Consider the following 9,319-nt stretch of genomic DNA (forward strand, 5'->3'; position numbering starts at 1 on the left):
GATGCCTGGACCAGGATTGAAATCCCAACTCGGCTATGGTAACTTACTGGATGATGTGTGACAAGTTACCCTCTTTCTGGCCCTTTCCACACAGCTGAATAAAATCATAAAATCATAGAATGAAAGAGTTGGAAGAGACCTCGTGGGCCATCCAGTCCAACCCCCTGCTAAGAAGCAGGAATATTGCATTCAAATCACCCCTGACAGATGGCCACCCAGCCTCTGTTTAAAAGCTTCCAAAGAAGGAGCCTCCACCACACTCCGGGGCAGAGAGTTCCACTGCTGAATGGCTCTCACAGTCAGGAAGTTCTTCCTCATGTTCAGATGGATTCTCCTTTCTTGTAGTTTGAAGCCATTGTTCCTTGTCCTAATCTCCATGGAAGCAGTAAACAAGCTTGCTCCCTGTGGCTTCCTCTCACATATTTATACATAGCTATCATATCTCCTCTCATCCTTCTCTTCTTCAGGCTAAACATGCCCAGCTCCTTAAGCTGCTCCTCATAGGGCTTGTTCTCCAGACCCTTGATTGTCTTTTCACAGCATTGAGCTTTTTCCCAATGAAGAGACAGGACTGCACTCTGGAATCAAAGAGAATCTTTACTACTGGAAACATGGACATGTGAAAAGCCGAGATTGACCAGCAGCCGCTGGTCGCTCCTTATATGCACACCCCCTCAATTGAAAGTACAATTCCCGCCAAGTCAAAACCCCATGCAATATTCCCGCTGCACTGTAAGCCATTGTCTTCCAAGGTCGACAGCTGCAGAGTTCTTATCAATGTCCTACGTCAGGACCCCAGTTTTCAGCGCCAAAACTGAGGGCCTGGAAACTGGATCCTGACACTTGATCATTTTAGTTGCCCTCCTCTGGACACGGCGCTCCATGCAGTCATGTTGGCCACATGACCTTGGAGGTGTCTACGGACAACGCTGGCTCTTCAGCTTAGAAATGGAGATGAGCACCACACCCCAGAGTCAGACATGACTGGACTTAATGTCAGGGGACTACCTTTACCTTTACCTCTGGACACATTCCAGCTTGTCAATATCTCTCTTGAATTGTGGAGCCCAGAATTGGACACAATATTCCAGGTGTGGTCTAACCAAAGCAGAATAGAGGGGTAGCATTACTTCCCTAGATCTAGACACTATGCTCCTATTGATGCAGGCCAAAATCCCATTGGCTTTTTTTGCCGTCACATCACATTGTTGGCTCTTGTTTAACTTGTTGTCCACAAGGACTCCAAGATCTTTTTCACACGTACTGCTCTCAAACCAGGCATTGTCCCCCATTCTGTATCTTTGCATTTCGTTATTTCTGCCTAAGTGGAGTATCTTGCATTTGTCACTGTTGAACTTCATTTTGTTAGTTTTGGCCCATCTCTCTAATCTGTCAAGATCGTTTTGAATTCTGCTCCTATCCTCCAGAGTATTGGCTATCCCTCCCAATTTGGTGTCATCTGCAAACTTGATGATCATGCCTTCTAGCCCTTCATCTAAGTCATTAATAAAGATGTTGAACAGGACCGGGCCCAGGACGGAACCCTGCGGCACTCCGCTCGTCACTTCTTTCCAGGATGAAGAGGAAGCATTGGTGAGCACCCTCTGGGTTCGTCCATTTAACCAATTACTGATCCACCTCACCGTAGTTTTGCCTAGCTCACATTGGACTAGTTTCCTTGCCAGAAGGTCATGGGGGACCTTGTCGAAGGCCTTACTGAAATCCAGGTACGCTACATCCACGGCATTCCCCGCATCTATCCAGCTTGTATCCCACATTATCAGCTTTGAACTGGAATATATGGCAGTGTGGAGGCAGATAACCCAGTTTAAAGCAGATATTGTGAGATTTTCTGCCTTGATATTCATAGGGCTGTGTGGAAGGGCCCCCAACCTCAAGGTCATTCTCTTATTTACAAACATTTGACATCTATTTATTTATTTTATCTCCTATGTTTCTTTGTGAGAGGACCCTAGGCAGCATACTCTAAATTAAAAGAAAGCTGAATACAACTAAAATATTATACAAAAAAAGTTATATACTGAATTATATACTGAGAAGAGAGTCTTACTGGTTTTAGTTCCCACTCCTACTGTTATATGGGTAACACTGTTCCCTGTTTCATCAATATAAAATACAATCATGGTCCTTTCTAACTATGATTTTGAGATCAGGATAAAGCACGGTTGTCAAGTTCTTGGAAAAATTCTGTCATACACATGAAAAATGTGATACAACATTTCTGGAGATGAATTGTGCCTCTTCCATAGTAGTTGGCAGCTGTGACAGCAAGATCAATAAATCAAAGGTATGAAGGGCCTTTCCTAATCCTGCTGTGTGTTATTCATATAAAATATGTGACACGGCTGTGATCACAAATAGGCATTATTTATGGATGCCCAGAAGTGTGCCAGTGCCAGAAAATTACTGATTTCTTGATTAAATCCCAGTTGGAAGTGTAAAATGTAGACTCTATTTTCTATGTATGACTTTTATTTTAATTCTTCAGAAATAAACATATTACACTCGATCCAAGTGCAGCAGAGCATTTCTGCTGAAAAGCAAAACACAGTGTCCAAGAAAGAAAAAGGGGACACAGAAAGAAGCATAAAGAAGAGCTTAAATTATTTGCCAAGATCAGAGTGATCTATCTCTGTTTGGACAGTCCTTGAATCCTGCTTACCTTTTAAAAACTTCCTATTATCTCTTGTTTAGAGATTTGGTTGACTGCTTAACTTAGAATTCCCTGGCTTTTCATATGCTTGCTATGTTTTGTTTCTTATTGGCATTTTGTGGCTTCACAGTGAGAGCAGTTATGTCTGTATTTAGCAGTTCCTTGTGTGTGCATCTAATTGCTTTTATTGCAAGAAAGTGTTGTGTGGATTCTTTTGAGAAAATTTGCAGGTTTTCAGTGATTATTTTTTATTCCTTTCTGGTTGTTTACTGATCTTGTAATTAAATGAAGTACTGGTGAACTTTCTGAAAGGGATCCCAGTTTTAATTCAGAATTTAAATGAGCTGAACTCTTTCATATCAGGAGATTCTTGATAATATTTCAGCCAGAACATTTTTAAAGAGACTATTATTGGGTGTCCCTTTTACTTATTCAATTTTTTTCTACTCCATGCAGTCCTGATATTTAGATTCTGTTGATTTTTTTGTAAGGGATGTCAATGCAGAGGTGTAAATATATTACATTGCATAAATATCCTTTCAATTTTTGTTATCTTGCTCACCACCAGAAGATACCTGAATTAAGAAAAATCCCTAAAACTCTTATCAAAGTTCAGAAAAATTGTTATAAAAACATTAGGGGAGATGGAGGCGGGGTATACGAATAAAGTTGTTGTTGCTGTTGTTTGCAATAACTTGAAGAAGATGTCATACCGAGGCTGAGAATTGTGCAGTTCACTAAATCAAATGTGTTCATTTGATTCCACTGAGCATCCAAAATTGAGGAGTCGTTGTCCATTTGGGCACACAACAACAGCAACAATATTTTCGGTCTCCCTTGAAAGCATTTTAACTAATAGTTTTTGTCTGTAATTGCATAATTTAACAGTTGTCTTTGTCTTTGAATATATTTATTTGATATTTTGTGACAAAGACTATTAGTCTAACAATGCCTTGGATGGAGGTTACAATGCCCATATTCATTCCTTCCAGCCTCTGTAGATCTCACAATGCCAACTCTCAAAATATACTGAACACATAAGAAGAGACATATTAATTCTCTTTTCACATTACTACTTCAAATCAGTAAGAAATCCATATGTGAAACAAGAAGACAACAACTCTCTTCTGCTCATGGTTCCCACTGGGAGATAATATTCAATACAAACACAAAACAGTCTATGTAGAATGTCAAAATATAATGTCAAAAGAGCATATAGTATGCTAATTAACAAAATCCCAAGTATATAGCTCAATTCAGTGGCCCAAAACAAAATCAAAAGGAGCAACCGCTCTCAAATGTAACAGTTCCAGGTCTAAACAAGGGTACCACTGTATATAGGCTTCAGGGATACATACAATGAGGTAAATCATACACAAAGTAAGCATAGAGTCATGAGGCTATATTGAAGATGGAGCACCACTCTCAAAAATCTTCATGGAATAGATCCAAATTAAGTCCAGTAAAAATGGAGCACTGCTTCTCAAAATAAGTCTCTGTAGGAGAAGTCCGAATGGCATTCATATTGAAGATGGAGCACCACTCTCAAAAATCTTCATGGAATAGATCCAAATTAAGTCCAGTAAAAATGGAGCACTGCTTCTCAAAATAAGTCTCTGTAGGAGAAGTCCGAATGGCATTCAACAGGGGTGCCCGGGTATTTTTGTACCCTGTTTCGGGGAAAGAGATCCCCTTCTTCAGGAGTTGAAGTAATCAGCAACTCTAGACTCTTATCTATAACAAGATATAACATAACATAACATAGAGTAACAAGTATTCTCCAGCAAAATTACAGAAGTAAGAATAATCCATACAACAAACATGTATACTCACATCATGCCAGATAGCATTTACAACAAATGACTCTGCTAGTAGTACATTCACACTGCGAGTACTTCTGTAGGTTCATACACAGGTTTATAAAGGGTAATTTGAAACTTAAAGGAAACAGCTAAAATTAAGTGACTCATTAAGTCCCTGAGGGGAAAAGGTTTTCAACTTAAAGGTCCAATACATTTCCCTTTGGGATAGTAGTTTTTCTAAGTCCATGTGGGGTTTTGGAATGATGCATTCCAGAGCACAAAATTTAAAGGAGTTGGGTGAATGTTTGTATTGTGTAAAGTGTGAATATAGGAGGGACTCAGTAGATAAACATTTTATTCTGGATTTATGTTCAGACATTCTAATTCTCAAAGGTCTGGTTGTTTTTCCAATATACCACAAACCACAGTCACATGTTAGAAGGTAGATAAGGTTACTGCTATTACAATTGGAAAAATGTTTGAGTGTGGTGCCCACTTTGTTCCTATAGTTGTGTACCTCCTTAGTTTTCCATGATTGCGGACAGCATTTACAGCGTCCACAGGGGTAATGGCCTCTCAAACTGCTTTTAGGTGTAGTAGTAGTAGTAGTTAAATCTGTATGAATTAACAAGTCTCTTATGTTTTTAGTACGCCTATTACCAAAAATGGGTGGTTTTTGGCAACCTGGAATATCTTGAAGAAGATGCCAGTGTTTTTTGATGATTCTGGTAATCTGTTTGGAATAGTGCGATAGTTCTTGTGTCCAAATAATTTGATTTTTTATGGGTTTGTCCCTCTCTGTGATTCCTATATCAAAGACACTAAGCACTTCATTAATATTATAGAAAACCTCAAAGTAGAGGAGGATAGTGTTTTAGTAACTATTGATGTCACCTCACTTTACACCAACATTCCATTAGATGAGGCCCGTACCACCATAGAGAATGTCCTCCATAACAGAACCAAGTTACATCCACCCACACATTTCCTTATGGACCTGTTGGATATAGTTTTAGAGAAAAATTATTTCCGTTTTCAAAATCAATTTTACTTTCAGGTCTTTGGTGTGGCAATGGGCAGTCCATTGGCTCCCTCAATTGCCAATTTATTTATGGCAAATTTAGAGCACACTGTATTATTAAATCCATCTTCAAATATGTATCACACCAATATTATATATTATGGACGATTTATTGATGACATATTCATGGTATTTAAATCAACCGAAGCCGCAGTAGGTTTCTCTAATTGGATCAACACCATACATACGTCTATTAAGTTCACCAGCCATTTCAACCTGGCACATATTAATTTTCTGGATGTCACAGTCTATAAAGATCACAATAAACTTTTAGTCAAGAACTTTAGAAAACCCACAGATAAAAATTCTTATCTTCATTACAACAGCTTCCACCATTTTAGTTTAAAAACCAATCTTCCATTTTCACAGCTCCTCAGACTTAAACGGAACTCAAGCACCAAGGAACAGTTTATTCAGGAAAGTGTCACTTTAAGCCATGAGTTCAGAAATAGAGGCTACCCCAAACATGTAATAAGGAAAGCATTAACCAAAGCGGATAAAATAGATAGGACTACCTTACTGAAAGAATGCCCCAAACCCATAAAAAATCAAATTATTTGGACACAAGAACTATCGCACTATTCCAAACAGATTACCAGAATCATCAAAAAACACTGGCATCTTCTTCAAGATATTCCAGGTTGCCAAAAACCACCCATTTTTGGTAATAGGCGTACTAAAAACATAAGAGACTTGTTAATTCATACAGATTTAACTACTACTACTACTACACCTAAAAGCAGTTTGAGAGGCCATTACCCCTGTGGACGCTGTAAATGCTGTCCGCAATCATGGAAAACTAAGGAGGTACACAACTATAGGAACAAAGTGGGCACCACACTCAAACATTTTTCCAATTGTAATAGCAGTAACCTTATCTACCTTCTAACATGTGACTGTGGTTTGTGGTATATTGGAAAAACAACCAGACCTTTGAGAATTAGAATGTCTGAACATAAATCCAGAATAAAATGTTTATCTACTGAGTCCCTCCTATATTCACACTTTACACAATACAAACATTCACCCAACTCCTTTAAATTTTGTGCTCTGGAATGCATCATTCCAAAACCCCACATGGACTTAGAAAAACTACTATCCCAAAGGGAAATGTATTGGACCTTTAAGTTGAAAACCTTTTCCCCTCAGGGACTTAATGAGTCACTTAATTTTAGCTGTTTCCTTTAAGTTTCAAATTACCCTTTATAAACCTGTGTATGAACCTACAGAAGTACTCGCAGTGTGAATGTACTACTAGCAGAGTCATTTGTTGTAAATGCTATCTGGCATGATGTGAGTATACATGTTTGTTGTATGGATTATTCTTACTTCTGTAATTTTGCTGGAGAATACTTGTTACTCTATGTTATGTTATGTTATATCTTGTTATAGATAAGAGTCTAGAGTTGCTGATTACTTCAACTCCTGAAGAAGGGGATCTCTTTCCCCGAAACAGGGTACAAAAATACCCGGGCACCCCTGTTGAATGCCATTCGGACTTCTCCTACAGAGACTTATTTTGAGAAGCAGTGCTCCATTTTTACTGGACTTAATTTGGATCTATTCCATGAAGATTTTTGAGAGTGGTGCTCCATCTTCAATATGAATGCCATTCGGACTTCTCCTACAGAGACTTATTTTGAGAAGCAGTGCTCCATTTTTACTGGACTTAATTTGGATCTATTCCATGAAGATTTTTGAGAGTGGTGCTCCATCTTCAATATAGCCTCATGACTCTATGCTTACTTTGTGTATGATTTACCTCATTGTATGTATCCCTGAAGCCTATATACAGTGGTACCCTTGTTTAGACCTGGAACTGTTACATTTGAGAGCGGTTGCTCCTTTTGATTTTGTTTTGGGCCACTGAATTGAGCTATATACTTGGGATTTTGTTAATTAGCATACTATATGCTCTTTTGACATTATATTTTGACATTCTACATAGACTGTTTTGTGTTTGTACTGATACCCTACAAGTACTCTGGGATATTGTATAGATAATATTCAATGACATAATTTGTCTGACATTGGCAAATTTGTTGATCTGATATTTGTTTATCATGATTAATGTTCAATTTTCTTTTAAATCTGTACATTGAGTAGCTATGGGAAGAAGTGGTTCCTTTTTGCTATCCTGAATCTCCAACCACAGTTTGATTCCCATAGTTGTCGTTTCATCTTTCCACATCCAAAAAAGTATACCTCTCTGGGCATTTTCTAGGTCTTCATGCATGACTTTATCGTATTCCTAGGCTGGAAGTCCTTTGTTTCAATAGGATTTGCAAAAATACATGAAGTCTGGGAATGTATCCCCTTCAGACACAGGGCTAGTGCTGTATTGTATTCAGTTTCAGTGGATGATTGCTGCTTCTGTTATTAAGAGAGAAGGAAATAATGTTCCCTCTGTTCATTTCTTCTGCACCATACATAATTTTATGCACCTCTATCAATGATTTCTGTTACTCATCTTTTTACATGTATTAGTATTTCTATACTTCCACTCATTTGCACAAATCCCATAATGTCTCACACATGGATAGACAAAGTACTGACCATGGACTGTTTTTGAAGTTGACAACACAACACTGTTCTTTCCAGACAGTATGTTGGACACCTCTCGAGGATCTGCTACATCAATTTCAATTTCTGAACCAATACAAGTTACTTTCTGCTCAAAGTATCTGGCAATTATCTACAAATCTTGCATTACTAAGCCTATGAAACTTCCATCTGACAGTGTCAGTGCACATTTTTAAAATATATACATTTTTTTAAAAAGAGGCAGAGAGTGACGTATACATAAATTACCATGAATCAGGAGGAGCAAAGCTTCCATGGTGAGATGAGTCACAACAGATTATTTTAACCAGTAAGATTTTCATGTGTTAGGGGTGTATGCATCCTGTCAGGATCCTGTATGCATCCTGTAGTTTAAAAATGCAGGATGCATAGTAATTAAGCATTTCAAACATTAAATGCAATGAGGTCCAAACTGTCAGCAGGGTGGCATGAAGTACACAATAGAAAAGACACATCTGTTTGAAAACATGCAGGAGTTAAAAATCAAAATCCAAAGTGTAGCAAAGGTTTTCCACTTATGAATGACATAAATTAGTTGAAGAAAGCCCTACAATCTATTGAAGTTGATAGAAAAAATAAACCTTTCAGCCAAAGAAATATGTAGGGACTCTACTATACTTAACTAGTATAAATGCTTAGACTAGGAATGGGAAATCATGGCAAGGCCAGGGGCCAATTTCCAGAATGTTGACATGCTTGAGGGCTGTATTTTTGTTTTATCTTTTTAAATTATGGGATTATTTAACATAACATTTTATTGGGTTTAGAAAGATTGCAGTCGACTGCTGGTATAAGAATCTCTTAGCACAGTGGTTCTCAACCTGGGGTCCCCAGATGTTTTTGGCCTACAACTCCCAGAAATCCCAGCCAGTATACCAGCTATTAGGATTTCTGGGAGTTGAAGGCAAAAAACATCTGGGAACCCCAGGTTGAGAACCACTGTCTTAGCATATACTCCTCAACATAGACCAGCTCTATCCAGAGATGTCTTTCATTTCAGTGTTCCATTTGAATATGTTTTAAATCAGTTTTATGGGTTTTATGTCAGAATCACAGATACCTTAAAGGGCCAGACTCAAAAACTCAAGAAACAAACCAGACCTAGTCCAAAAGGGTTAACAGAAATATAATCCAGATTAACTGGATGCAAAAGAAGTGAATCAAACCAAACACTCTGAG

The sequence above is a fragment of the Anolis sagrei genome, chromosome 1 (genome assembly GCF_037176765.1).
Source record: "Anolis sagrei isolate rAnoSag1 chromosome 1, rAnoSag1.mat, whole genome shotgun sequence".
Lineage (NCBI taxonomy): Eukaryota > Metazoa > Chordata > Lepidosauria > Squamata > Dactyloidae > Anolis > Anolis sagrei.